Here is a 15,583-nt window from a genome sequence, read left to right on the forward strand (position 1 = left end):
AAAGTTAAGTGAACATGCCAGTACAAGTTCCCCAGATGTCATATCACATGCATGATATCTAGAAGTAAAGAAATGATCTGTATGCGTTGTAGTTGGAGGCAGAGGAAAGGAAAGCCTTCAGCAGCTGCCAACACTTATTTAGTACAGATGCTGAAACCAGGCAATCATTCTGCAGCTGTAGTTCTGAGGTGGCCAGGAGATCTTCTGTAAAGGGCCAACAACTGAATGATTGTCTTTTCTAAAAAATGGAAATGCTAGTAACTGGTAATCAAATTCCAAAATGGTCCCTTGGAGCAGAACGCAGATGCAGTAGGACAGCCAAGAGCACCTGAGCGATACATGGCTGGTGGGAGGGGGCAGAAACCAATGGAAAAGAGACAGTTTACACCAGCTGAAGATTTGCCATAAGTCTGTGTTTTATTTCTGTAAATCCTAAAATGTACAATAGTATTCTAAGTATGTTACCTCTGTAAATCAGAAGAAGGGATAAGCCAAAACATAGAAAATGTACAATATCCATGCCTCCTCACTTGAAACTGAGGATTTGAAACAGTATTTACTGTATACCTAAGAAAAGTTCAGGATAGTCTGTGACTTGTGTGTAATAAAATGTGTTATGTTTACACATACAGCAGCTGGAGGAGGGAAGAGAAGGTTTTGTCACAGCCTGTTGAAGAGATAATATGTTGTTGAACTGTATTGGGAGCAGGAAACACACTGAGCCTGCTGCCTTTCTTCCAATTCACATGGCCTAAAAAGAAGGCTGTACAAATGGGTCTGGGCTTGCCTCCTTTGAAGGGACTTTTGCTTCACAGATCTATCAATAAGTATGAGCATTGCACTTACAAAGATGTAAAGTTACTACATATTCCCATTGGCACTCTTCCTTTGTTTTTTTGTGTGCATGCCTTTCTTGCAAGGGCGGTTGTGAGGATTAAATGCTGTGACATAGCCTCGCAAGATGCTCTTGGACTCTCCGAGTCCTCCTTCAGTTTTGTAAGTCCCGATCGCTTTTCTTTTTGCACGTAAGCTTGAAGTAGTGCAAATCTTCAAAGCCTTTAGGCTCTTCTCTCAACATATGTTTATAGTAGTAGAGTACCACTGAGTATTACTTCATTACATTCATGCCCCCTAATCAACACTGACTCTGAAGGTAAAACAGATGGAATTTGTTTGCTTATGAATTATGCAAAATTATAGTTTATTAAGTTCCTGCATTTTAATGGACAAATGAGCTAATGGCTATGTGGGTGGGCTGGGTACTACACAGTGTGTAGCTGCGTAGATGGACTACAATTGCTTCAATTTGCTAACGATGCTTTCAAGTACACCTGTTCTCCATTGTGGTTTTCAGCTGGAAAATCTGCCATCTGGAATCAGATCAGGTTTTGAACAAAAAAAATGAATGGCTATAAATTTAGGTCAAAACACTTTTTTCTCAGCTAAAAGAATGCACTTTTTCATGGAACTTGGTAACAGAAACAACTATTTGTTGAGAAATATAAGGATAATTAGAAAGTAAAGAGTTTCATATTGCATGCTAATGGATGATGAAAGCTGAAAATGAGGGAAGTATATGAAGTGTATTGGCACCACTTTAAATTTTGCAGATTGCATTTAATCAGAACCTGATTTGGCTTGAAATGGCTGTTTGTTGAAACTCTGGGTTTTTTTATGTTCTGAGAGACAGAATATAAAGCTCCAATGACTCTTTTTTGATTCAAAGGGAATGAACTGGAAAAGATAGGAAGCAGCAGATGACAGGTGTGTTATTTGGCCATTGCCTAACTTTATTTACATTATTCACAGACAGGAGATGGGCTTTTTTGTCTTATTTTTTTTTTTTATAGCTGGGCAAAGTTTGATGGAAGATTCTTTAAAAAATCAGCTTTCATTTTGGTTTTAAAAGACACTGTGCCAGCCCAGTTTCATAACACTAGCCCAAAAGCACAAGAAACTATATTGCAGGGTATGTGGAAGTGTAGAAAAAGACAATAATTAAGGTGGGAAAATTAATCTTTTAAATTACTTTGAGTTTCTTGTAACCATGAAGAGTTTGTGGCCGTGTAGGTGACTTACTAAAAACAACCGATATGTAAAGAGAAATAGGAATAGTACATATGGGCAAATTAATGTTTAGCAGTTAATTAATTTCATAGCTCCTCTAATTCTTGGTGTGGGAGAGTCAAAAACTAAAAAGATGAGCTAATGTATGCCTTCATATACACTAGTGCCAGTGCATTGACCTCAGTGTGATTGCAGAGCTGTAACAAATGCTGAACTGTGGCTGTTAAGAGGGAGCCTGAATGACGGTTTCCTCCTCTGCTAGAAGCAAAAGCAGATCCCCTTTCCTGCAGACATCAAAGACGACGTTACAGCTACCTGTGTGTTATCACCAGGATGGAGGTGATTATGACCAAAGGATACTAGCTGCAAGGAAGAATTAGTTATCCATTTGTCATTCAGGTCTTCCAAAATGCTTTAGGAAGGTATTGAGAGCTAAGATGAAAAGCTTTGCTTTGAAATGAAATAAGGATGCTTAGGCATTTATTTTCCTGTGGGACTGGTAAGCTGTAGAGGACAAGTAACAAGTGGCTTGGGGAAGAGTGGTAACACTGAGCCACTCTGGTAGCTTCCAGAATAGTCAAAGATATATCTTCCTTCACTTTCCAGTCACTACTTTGTGGTGATTACTGTTTCCTCTTGCTATTTTTATGCCAGGGAGAAGTGACTTTCGGTGTTGATTTTGGTGGTTTGAAAACATATTTTTTTTTTCCCTCTTGAAAAGGGGAGTGTTTGACTGCCGATACTGCATGGTGCATAAATGATGAGCACTGATGACAGCTGCTCACTCACATTTGTCATCATTATGTAAACTGCCGTCTGTCAGGAATGGGCACCGTCCAAATAAAAAGCAGAACAGCTCTCCTGAATATCAACTCTTAGGCTGGGCTGAGCTATGGCGGGGCCAGAAAGATTGTCTGATCATAGACTCAACTTCTTCCTTTTGCATTTGTTGCAGCGGCTGGTTTTCAAACGAAATCGGTGTGCCTTGGCTGGGAAATGTGCATGCCTTGCTTCTGGTACTGTGCTCCCAAATAAACATTCAGCAGCAAAGAACTAAGCTAATGATGTAAATTGTTTCAAACGTTGCCACTGACTGTGGTGGGTTTTATATCATGTTCACTGTGAACGGCAGTGCTATATTTAGGTGAAAAGTTTGACTACCTGGTTATTGCTTTTCCAACAGCACAGCTCTCAAATTCTGCAACCAACAGGCTTGGAAATAAGTAATGAAAGACTACTGTGGCCAGAATAGAAGGAAAAGAGTAATGATTACTCTGAAACAGGACAACAGAACTGTTTTCTACTTTGCAATATAGCGTAGTTTGGAAACATTTCTCTGAAGATACAGTATTTTTGTCCAGTTAGTAGGAGATTATGTTTGAGAAAATTCCAGTTGAATATATTAAAAAAACCTAATGATAGTTACAAATTGCTGAACAACCTCATTGCTGTGCAGGTGCTTTTTTGCAAGTTTATCTCCTTATTTTTATGTTACAGCTAAGTTAGCACTAGTCTAAACCCAGCAGGGGAATATTCCACATTGGCCAGTGTACACTAATACTGTAGTCATCTCCAGCTGCGACAGCTCCTACAGCAAAAGGGATTTGTTTTGTTCACAGGCTTTATGTTGTTGTAATGTTCAAAATTTTCAGTCAGAATTATTGATGGACTGTGAGTCTTGATTAAAAAAAAAAATTCTTGAAACTTCCTTTTTCTTTTTTTTTTTTTTTTAATTTCCTCATGTCCTGTAAATCAGAGAGTCATCACAGAATGATGATGCCTGCCTCAATGGTGCTGCAGCGCAGTGCATGAACAGGGCAGGAGACAAGCGAGAGCTAAATTTTATGTGCTCTGGAGGTTTACCTCCCTGTGTTGAGAGTGGCGCAATATGAACCATTCTACTCCTGATCACAGGCCATTTAAAATGTGATTAGTGCGTTTAGTCAAAACTTAAACATAAATAGAAAATAACCATCCATATAAAAATATTTGTTGTGTGTGTAATTTTTCCCCTGGAGTAATAAATTAGCCAGTAAGAGGTTTCATGCAGTTTTGTGATGTTTATTAGCTACTGTGCCACACTGTATCTTAGGAAAAAATCAACTCTTTTCAATTTTATGAAGCAGTAGAAGAACCTTTATTTGAACAGTTTGTGGCCAGATGTCCCAGATGATGGGTGCAGGAAACAGTAATTTTATTTTTTCATGTGTTTTTAGCCTTACTTCATCAAATACTCCACATATCACAATGAAAAATGTTTTTCATTGCAGTTTATGCTTGGTCTCAGTTACCTGAGATTGCAGATTTTGTGTTAAGGAGTTTAGAAGTACCAGGACAGCAGTGTGGGGTCTGTAGAGTTGGCTCTCTGGAGCAGGATGGAACGAATATTTTGTTATGGTGCACGCAATCAGGTAGTTCCCAGTATCGACACACAGCACTTCCAGTCTGTACTTTGTAGTCAGTTCTGTGCCACACACCAGCAGACAGCTACAGATTTTTCCCTAAGCCTGGACTCCTCCTTAACCTTCTCTCTGTTTTTAACAGTGACACAAAGTCTTCCGTGTTTGCTCCTGCATTATTTATGTTTTGCTGCCAAGCCTTTCTTCTGGTTCTTCTTAATCCACCTAGAAAATCTACTTTTTCTATCTTTTGCCTTCTCTAGGAGGATGAAGGCTAGAAGTCAGCTATATTGTCTTTTGCTATGCTTTCTGCAACCCTCTTTTACTCCTTTCCAAACTCAAGAAATAAGCTTCAAGCATGAAGGACACCTGTATTTTTGTCTGTTGGTGACTTGACTCTGACACTAACTGATCTACACTGTCACATCGGGTGTGATGCATTTTTAAGCAGCCTATGGCTATGGTGTCTCTACTGTAATGCCTATGATTTGCAGTGTCTTTAGTCCTGCTAGCTTGCGTTTTAAGTTCATGCTCAGCCTCAAATTCTGTATTGTCTTTACTTATTTGGTTTGTTTCAAGTGAGGTAGTCCTCTTATCTTGACATGAGAAAAGAGCCGAACTCCTAGAGGTTTTCCCTGGTTGGCACTGTGTTTGTCTGCTTCATGGAGAACCTTCAACCAAAACATGAGTACGATGATTCAGACTTTGTAAGATCTTCATAAAGTGTCTGGAGTATTTCTAGCCTGTTCAAAGCCCTTTTCACTTGCTGTTTGCAAGGTTTTAGGATAAAAAAGTTGGAAGAAACAGCTGAATTAGATGTGTTAACCATTTGTGATTTGCTAATGTAGTTAGCTGTCCTTGTGCGCCAAATATGCAAGTACCTTCACTCCAAGTGATTTTGTCACATTTATAGTTAGGAAAAAAGTATATTTCCAGTACTCTTCCAGTATTTCAAATGAAACAATAATGTTTATTCTGTTCCAACACTTACAGTGGAGCAGCTTCTTCTTTTGTGTTGAGTTTATTTGTTTTCTTCTTACTCTTTTCTCTCTTAATTTTCACCTGTGAACTGATTCATAGGACTTGTTAAATCTTTCTGTTACATGGCACATTTGGTCTGATTCTAAGAAATTTTTAATCGTGCATTGGCTGCTGAGATAAAATAAGCAAGGGGAAAAAAGAAAAACTGCTTTGCGGAAATGAACCTTATTACAGCTTTGAGGAAATGACACTGTAATTAAAGCTGAGACAGATATTTTATTCAAATCCCTTCTCTTCAGCTGTGCATAGCATATTGAAAATAATGTTGGGATAATTTATCATATTTAAACTCTTTAATGGACAGTTTGTGGAGAGAATTTATACTTAATTCTGAGAGAGAAAATAGAGTATTTCTGCTTCATATATTCAGACTTCTGAGAACTTTTGCACAAAGTAACTTGGAAACTGGCTTTAAACTTCTATATTGTGTCAAACTCTGTGTATACTATTGCTGTGGATGTTCCTGTATGGTGGTATTCTGTCTTTTCCTCTCAAGAGCCAGAAAATTGGAGTTTCGATTTTGACATTAATACATATGATGTTCTGTAATGATTAATGATTTATTTTTGCAAGAGCAGAAGTGGAAAGGGAGCAAATAGAAAGAAAAAAAAAATACAGATACAATTGACTAGGTTTCAAGTTCTTGCATTGCACCTGTGACTCTACCATCTGGAGACCTTCCAGATATCTTAAAAATAGCAAAATATATTTTTTAATTAGGAAAAAAAAATAGAATAGACAAGCAAAATATAGAATAGAAGATTTGAAGATTGACCCAGACATGTCCCGTAATTAGCTCTTCCCTTTGTTCTGGTCAACAATGCCTCAATTTTGTTCAGTCTTTTCTTATTGCAGCTTTTTTTAAAGCCTTCTTTTCATTTACCAGTAAAGACAATAGTTTCTCTGAACACAGGGAATCCGTTCAGTTTCTCTGAACACAGTGAGAATTAAAGAAACCCATAGCTGTAACTTGCAGTTATATTGCCTGTTATTTTTCATTATAAATCCCTTTTTTTCAGTTGCTTATATTTTTGTCAAAATCACTCCATACCAGTATGTACTAAACTAATTTACAGTGCACAGAAGGGGAAGTTCATCAAGCAGATCCCTTTCCCTAGCAAAGGGGAACTGTGTTTTAAAAGGTTTATGCTTAAATGAGAAGCAAGTTATGTGCATGAAATACAACAAATTTCATGTACACACACAAAACCCCCACAATAATTGCAAAGATGCAAATACAAATCTTTGAAGAATCTAGCTTTTTTTAAGAAGTGTGAATTTTGTGATGGTAAGTAATAGGTTGTTATTTTTAGACAGGAAAAGTAATGAATACTATTTTCAGTGTCCTTTCTTGGTGTAGGTTCAAGGTTCCCAACTATGGAAAGCATATAACTAGTGGTATGAAACCCTCTTCGCATTGGCTTGTAAAAGCTGCTGAAGCAGATAAGTGATATCTCATATTAAGTTTGAACACCTTTAATACAAGCCATGTAGTCTGAGCTAAAATCCTTTCAGGTGAAGAGAAGGGTGACTTTCTGCCCTGTCTCCTGAATCCATACAGGGAGTTTAACTATGAGCTTTCGACTGTGAAAATTTGTTTATTGTCAAGTAGCATAGGTAAAATAGGGAAACAACCTTTCTTTCCTGTGGCGAAACAGCTACCACAAAATACTACACAGCTAAGGATATCAACTGTGAGGAACGCTTTCCTAACAACTCTACTCTTTGCTTCAGCTTTAATCCCCTCTTGCAAGAATATTTTCACAGATGCTTTTCAAGGAGAGCTTCCCCAGTATGGGTGCTGAGCTGGAGAGGAAGGCTGACCACATACTTAACTGGCAACTCGGAACAAGTTCAGATTAGCAAAAGGGTGAGCTCTTGTCATCATCTTGATCTGTAAGATGAAATCTGTTGGAGCTCAACAGGTTGTTCTAAAAAGCCTATGTATAGCAGCAGATAACTTATTTTCAATTTTCAGTGTTGGAGGTTCACGTAGATTTCCAGGATCATTCAGAGATAACTATTAATAGCACCATGCACAAAGAAGGTCTGTAATGCTTCAAAGGGACGCACGAAGCCTAGGGCGATGCTCAGACTTACTGCTGTGTGTGATTGCAGAAGAAAGTCATGAGGCTTGCACACTTCTAAAGTCAGGGCATGCAAAAGTTCAAGCAGCCCACGCGAATTCACCTCCCCCCTTCTGCTTGTTCATTACAGTGCCTATAATTGCTCAATCAGTTTCATTTCTTCAGGGTGTTTCCTTTAGCAATTAAGAGATTTGATGATGCAAGTATGAATGAAGTTCTTAAATAAAGTTTATTGGTATTGAGCTTTTTAGCCAAATAGAAATGCAAGCTTTTAGTTTTATTGCTGCTGCTTTGCCTTTGCAATCCATGTCTTTTTTGACCATGACCTTGTCTATTAAAGATCTCTCTTGTCTGTCAAAGCAAGCCTCTGTTCTCAAATGCCTATATGGTACATAATTTACCAGTGTTTTGGTCTATGGATAACATTTTTACACGCTGCTGTAGCTGAAAGAAAAAAGTACACGTGAACAGTACCCTGTCTGCCAATATTTAAATGTAATCTATTAAAAAGATTTTATTTCCATACAGAAAAGAAACATATTTCTTTTGAAAACATAGGGCTAAATTTTAGGGATGGAGCCTTAACTCCATGTGTCATGGTCCTCCAGTCCAACAAAATGACTCTGGCATGATGCAGACACATATGGGTTTAAACACAGCATAGTTTAAGCCCTCTCTGGAGTGTATGAGTTGAGGTGAAAATATATGAATCAGGACCATTGTAGGTTTAAGTTCACAAGTATCAGCTTTTTCTTTGTGGAGGCTAAGGTACACAGAGCAGTTAGAGCAGCTGTGTCCTGCAATGGCTGATGTTATATGCCCTTTACCTTATCTAAGGCTCCAGCAAGGCAGCCATTAAACCTTTGTATTATTATTGTTGTTGTTGTTGTTATTATTAAATAATAATAATAATCTGGTTTCTGTGTTTTCAGCGAGAACACCCAGCCTCATTTAATACACAGACCAACCTTTGCCTTTGGTTTCAGTGGTGTCAATCCACATGTAGAAGTGTTCTGGATTTGAAGACTGAGGTTTCTTTTCTCTAACAAAATAAAATTAATCCGTTATTAAATGTGACTTCAAAAAGAGGCAATGTACCGCACTGTCTTTATCCATATATAGAGTCAGGTAGTTTCAATGTAATGGCTTCAGATAGGTGCTTTTGGACATTTACATTTCTTGCAGAGTACTTTATGTAAAATGAAAGGCAATAAGACTGGTTAAAAATATTACTGTAAAGGATTTTTATGATAAGGTGAAGTAGTCTAAATACATTTATAGTGACTGAAGAGATTTTAGGCATAAGTGGCAGGTGAAATGTCACAGATTTGATGTGTACTACTTGCCTTCAGCACTAGCTATTGCTGGCTAACCAGTTAGTAAAGACATACAGTAATGTCAAACCTGCAAATACAAGCTAGTTAAAATACTGGAATTTATGTTCATAAACTATTATTTTCCCCTGCACACTGAGCCAATTTACTTCCAATGCCTTTATCACTGAATTGTCAGGTTTTGATGAGACTACTACACTTTCAGGCTCAGTTTTTTTCATTGAATAGTTGTCTTGTTTTTTTCCTGTCTCCCAAACCAGAGAAATGCTAAAGCTAGTGGTGGGCTGGAATGTTAACAGTGAATGAGAGATAAGGCAGAACTTTTTGAAAATGCTGGAATTTATATTTATGAAAAGTTATTTTAGAGGAAAAAGGAAATGGCTAATAATTAAAGCAAAGAAATGAGAGTCAGGCATGGTCTTTGTTTCCAGCTCTGGCAGAAGCTTTAGAAAATCATTTAACCTTTTTCCATGTCTTTTTTTCCATGTCTGTAAAATGGCATGATAAAGGTGTACAGGAAGGCTAAGCTAATTCAAGGCTCTGGAGTGTTTAGAGACCTGTGGATGTGTCAGATGGAAACTACTGCAATTTATTTCAATATGAGAATTTACCTTATTTAAATTAACTTGATTACCATGCTAATTATTTTTTTTTTATCTAGAGCATAAAGCACACTATTGAGTAGCTTGTGTGTATCAGGGTAATAACTTATAAAAAAAAAATTGTGGAAGAGCTAGAAATGGATGTCATTTTCATGTCATACAACAGAGACCACTTTGATAGTCTCCGTTTAGTTTATTCCAACTCTGAAATAATTTTTAATTTCAGGAATATGCAACAACAATAATTTTCAGGCATTACCTAAAGAAAAGAAATTATCATAGATTTTCAAATAAAGCAAAATCTTGAAATCCTGATTAAGTGAACTCAAAAAGCATATTGAGAAACCCCTGAGTTCAACCAGCTTGCACAGGTTTTTGATGGATAGTCTGTCCCTTCCTGGCCATCCTATGTATTTGATTTTGGAAATGCTTTTAGAGTTCTGCAGAGGTCCTATTCTTTGGGGGAGTAGAGATCTGAATTTCTTTGGAGGTACTTTGGTTGACATGGTTGAAATAAAGTGTTTGGCTTTGAAATTTGAGCCTGATTTAATTTCACATTAGAGTGTGAGGTGGAAAGTAAATATTCTTCAATAAAACTGTCTTTAATTAAGTAATTTTTCTATTGAAAAACAACTTTATGTTTTAAAATATCCATCCCATTAAGATTGAGCATACTGTTGGTTTTTATTTACTCTGAATTAGAACATTTATTGTCCCATGGTGAAATATTTAAGAGCTGGTCTATGCAAATGAAACAAACAGCTAAAAATAAGTGAATAATGAATTAATGAGATGCATGTTACTTACTAAAGTGTCTCTAAGGGTTTATTGCCTTAGTGAAAAGAAAATGAAATGCTGTGTTTATCTTCCTGGTGGAAAATCAGCCAGTAGGAAGATAGTGTCTTTGCCATGAGTAACCTCCCAGGGAACAAATACAAAGGAGAAAAATCTGAAGCCAAATCGGTTCTTCATTTAGGAAAAAATACTGAAAGTATCAGGATTAACCTTATTCTAATTAAATGATAAGCTTTTATCAAGTTAAGCAAATACTGTATATTTGAAAATTTTACCCCTAACATATTATTATAGTTACTAATTTTGCTATTCTAAGAAATACAGATATGTAAAGCAGGTGAAATGAGGAAGTCATTTGAGATCCAGAAGGAAATTCTTTTAATGTTTCAAGTCTGCAAGAACATGAGGCACTTGATCGCAAGGTAATATATGAGAGGAATGAGCAATTTTTCAAAGTGCAGGCCTTCTGAATACAAAATCCCTGTGTAGACTTCAAGAAGAGGTAGTAACCTCATTGGTTCCACCTTTTGATAATCTGCCTTTATATGACAAAGGAAGCCTCCTTCATCCCTGGCAGTAACTTTGAATGAGTTTTAGGTTATATCACCAACACCCCTTACAATCTATAGAATGGGAATGGAACAGTACAGTGAATTGGCCCAGCCTCATAGTGATAAGGAGGGTGAATCGTGACAATCTTTTTATTTTCACGCGAGAAAAAAGGTGTGATTTTGAATGTTAGATCTAGGGTTCTGAGCCAGTAATCTCAGTCCTTCACAAGCCATTCCTACACTTCTATAGTTTACTATGTCTAAACATTTGTTAACTCTTAAAGGAAAAAAATGATCAAGTTTATATGAGGCTTTTCCCTAGCCTTCCATAGCATATTAATGTCTTACGTGCTTTGCTTGTTGGTTCTTACAGTTTTTGTATTGCAACTTCAAAAGCTATTTCAGTGTACTGGCCAGATAAAGCAATTGCTTAATAGGTACAAAAAGCTGTCTTATCAGAGCCAAGTTGCACACTGCAACTAAGAAAGAATCAAATAAAGATTCACAGTGTAAGTTATAAGCTAAAGATGGTGATTTGTATAGCTCTCTGGCTTATCAAATGTGCAATATTTAATTGTCTCTGTTCCTTCAATTCTTAGAACTGTAGACGTTTGTTTCATTTATGTAAAAAATAGTTGGACTAAATGATTTACTTTCTTCTTGCATCTTTAAAGCTAAGTGTGCAGAAGAGGGAAATGTCTTAAAAATTTATGGAAGGATTTTAATTACCTAAACCCTAGATTTAAAAATGTTTATTTCTGTCCTATTTAGTAGTGACTTGAAAACCATGGATATTTAATTTGGAGGAGAATCAAAACAAATGAACTTCAAGTTGGCTTTTCAAAATGGGAATTTGAAAAACTGTAGTTCCTGAAACAAAAACAAGTATTATTTGCACATAAAGGTCTTTCTCTGCACATAAAGGTCTTTGTCTGCCTAGAACAGCTTCTACTAGCTAGTGATATATGGTTTCTTATACAGAATTTTTTTTTTAAAACAATGACTTAAGGGGAAAATCATGCAAGTTAAAATGCTTTGTAGAGACCCTGTCCTTAAAAAGGGTAGTTCTGAAGTGTAGGTGAAAACACACTGATTTTATATTGTGCTGTTTAAAACTGTAGAAGACTGTCCAGGCAGAAAGATTTGAAACACCATGTGCACCATCTAGGATGAATATGCACGGAAAGTTAGCTGAATGATAATCTAAACTCATAAGTAGTTGCCTATAGCCACACTTTTTGATGTAACTCTAGAGAAATCCATCAGGGGAAGATTTTCAGCCTTCTCGTAAAGTTTTTTTTATTTTCTCCCCCACTATTTAAACACAAAAATTGAGAGGCAGATATCTGGGTGACAGCTGTTGGAAATAGAATGCAAGAATTTTTTATGAATGGGAATGGGATTATTCTTAGCAATTTATGTCAGACTTGTAAAACATCTTTCACCTACTCATCCAGAACTATAATAACAGATTCACACTGAGCTTGAAAGACAACTGGACTTTTCTTTCTTCCTTTTTGTTCCTAATGGATTGAACACCACCATGACCCTAGCTCAATAAACAGGGTGTTTCCCTGTGCTGGAGAACCAGTGATTTCACTGTGTTTGTATTAACTTCATGGGGAAACAGGATTTGTCCAGCTTCTAGCTGGAGTTACCAGCTCTCCTGGATTCTCCAGGGTGAAGATTAATCTTAGGAAATTAACTGAAATACGTACTGATTTGTTTATGGTACCTCTGAAACCCATGAAACCTTTCATAAAGAACTTCCCTGAGAAAGTCCTCTGCTCACATTGAGTAGCGTCCCAATGAAGTCCCATACAGGACCTGGTTTAGTTGTGCTTAACCAGTAGGCCAATCATGAACAGGCTTAGTATTAGAGGCTGTACTTGTGTGGAAAACAATGTTTAATCAGGTAGATGAAAGTCTGAAGGACCTTACTGATTTTAATCATGCTTCCCAGAAAACAAAATAAGCTGACTTTTGTCCTTAAGACCTTCTGATAGTTCACGTTCTACCCTCACTGCAACTTCCAGGAGCTATCCCTGAAGCTCTCTGCTTGCTTCTTTGTCAGAGGCAGGTATGTTCATTGGAATATCACATGCGTAAACCTCTTGTAAATCTCTTTATGATAGTGATATTGTGTTCTGATGATGAAGGTGATGCACGTACACACAAGTTAGAAATATAATTAAGAAAAGCTGAAATTTCTCTTGTAGATTTTTAACTCCTAATTTCTCATTTTACATGGCTTGTGGTTGGGGGCCATGCAAAATTGCTTCCTAGAGTGCTGTAAATTGTCTAACATTCTGCATGCAGGTCACTGATATGTGTTACTCTTTGTACTTAGCCTGTTAAAATCCTGATCCCAGCCAGCAATACGTGACTGACAGGGTAGTACAGATTTAGAATAACTGGTGGTAGAAATGGTCAATGAGTATACCGTTCTTTTTGCCTAGCCTAATCCATCTAAATGTTACTTGTCTACTTTTAGCTAGTGTCTGCACTCCTACAGTAATCAGTGAAAAGAGTTACCATAGGATAAGACAGATCACTCTCCTGAGATACCCATCTCTCTCCATAGACTAAAGAAGAGTAATTCTACTCTTGGTTCCTCATCCAGCATATTGCTTTCCTGAAGGCATCCCTGGTTAAGAATGATGTTTGGCAAAAGTATTTGTGTTTGTCTCAACTTCAAACAGCCAAGGGGGTAAATTAGTCCCAGCTGGATTTATACTGTGAAAAATATAAACCTGGTGTATTTGCTTTGCTACTTTTGTTCTGATTTGGGTTCAGTTGTTGTGGTACTTCAGGCTCTTTGACCCAAATCCATCCTGTCCCCCAGGATACCCCTACCTGCAGACCTATCCAGGCTAGAAGGACAGTCACTCTGGTGGGTGCATGACTCCTCAGCTGGAAGAACAGGACATGTTTTCCACCTGAGGTATAGACCCTGTTCTTTCAAAATGAAGCCTATCTGCAGCAAGTAGGCTTTTTCCAGTTGCTTCTCAGACGCCTGTTCTCCACACTAGTTATCTGCTAGATCCTTAGTTATCTGCTAGATCCTTAGTTATCTGCTAGCCATTCCAGCCTCTGCTAAACCCCTTTTCAGGCACTTCCCTTCATCTTGGTTTAACACTATTTGCTGTCTCTTCTCCTCTTGTAACTGCATTGTTCACATAATGTACAACTTTACAAACATTTTACAGATCATGGGTGCTCCTAAGGTAGCTGTAGTGCCGCTGCACTTCTGGGTACTGCAAAAAACTGCCAAAATCCTTGATATTTTTGGGGGAGTTTTTTAGTGCCTTTTCTTGTAACAAGAGCCTTTCAGCAGGCTTACTTTTTTTTTTTTCTTGATGAGAACGAGAAACTCTTTTCAAATATATGAACATTATGATTCTGGAGAAGCTGAAATTACTGCTGCAGAGGAAAAGGGGGTTTTTGCATACTGGGAGTATCATAATTACAGCTGTGGGCAAGATTTAAATAATTCTTCCTGGCGAGCTGGGTGGGTGCCTCAGGCTATGCCGAGGCTGAACAATTTCTGCGTGAAGAGATCCTGGATCTGCCAGATCCTCCTAGGACTCCCAGCTTTGCAGGCCTGGCTTTCCTTCTTGGGGAAACCTTCTGGAGGAGGGAAGAGAGGGAACTGTTGCGTGTCTGGGTCTTGACCACAGCACAGTTTCAAGACAAGACAAAACAAATTCCTGGACCCATGAGCTCCGAGAAACTCCCAGCTTCAAGTTCAGCCACAGCTTCAATGTGCAGGAGCCTCTAATCAGATGGAGAAGAATTCTTCTTTAACACACCACTAAGCCTATAAACCAAACTAGATTATTTGTTTCTTCTGAAAATAGTTCTAATTAGGATTTACTTCTATGAAACTTTTCTGAGGGCTGATATTTAGCTGAACTGCAGTCTACTGAGAAAGAGGACAACTGAGTGCTCTCTTGAAGTCCCTTAAGCAAATGTTAATTGTCTACACTTGATAAGGACAATAAGTGCTGGGGGGGAGATGCTGCCTGCAACACTTGTGGTAACAAACCTAAGATTGACTAGAACACAGGGAAGGTAACCCTTGGCTAAAGTTAGACTCAAAGTGAGATGTTGCCTGTGAAAATCTGAGCTTAAAGCAAAAAAACACGATGGTTGGGGATTTCTGCTAGCTAGAAAATCTTTCTAATAAGAAAACAAAGACTGGCAGGATAGTGCTACTTTTAGCAGGAATTCTGCTCCAAGGCTTGGGCTTGGGCTACACATGGAAGCTGTGACTTTCACTCTTTTCTGTAGCTTTTGTTTTATTGAGCTGTAAATGTTATGTGCAAATAACCATTTTAATGTTTCTGAGGCTGTCTGCCATGCCAAATATTTAGTTCACCCTCAGATAAGCCTATAGACTGTGTAAATTCCATGACAGATTTATCACATCTAAATATCTAAAAATTGGTACTGAATTGAGAAGACCTGTTAAAAATGTATGAAAGCAGGCTTTGTAATTTGCATTTCAGCTGCTTTCATTCCTAAGAAAACACTTTAAAGACAAATTTCTAGGAATTATTTCACTGAGGATTTATTAGCATCTATGTCCTTCTCTCTGCAGCTCATCCAGTCTCAGGCCTTTTGAAAAATAATCGGCATTTTGCAGTGGAGTGCTGTTTTCAAAACCAAGTACCAGTCAGACAGCCTGAAAACATGTAGGAATTG

The 15,583-nt window shown here is 37.6% G+C and overlaps 1 protein-coding gene across 10 annotated transcripts in view; it reads left to right on the forward strand.

The window, feature by feature from the left end:
- KCNC2 (potassium voltage-gated channel subfamily C member 2) overlaps positions 1-15,583 on the forward strand; it is a 104,001-nt gene that overhangs the window by 40,355 nt on the left and 48,063 nt on the right. The window lies entirely within an intron of this gene.

This window comes from Haliaeetus albicilla, chromosome 28, assembly GCF_947461875.1.
Source record: "Haliaeetus albicilla chromosome 28, bHalAlb1.1, whole genome shotgun sequence".
Taxonomy (NCBI): domain Eukaryota; kingdom Metazoa; phylum Chordata; class Aves; order Accipitriformes; family Accipitridae; genus Haliaeetus; species Haliaeetus albicilla.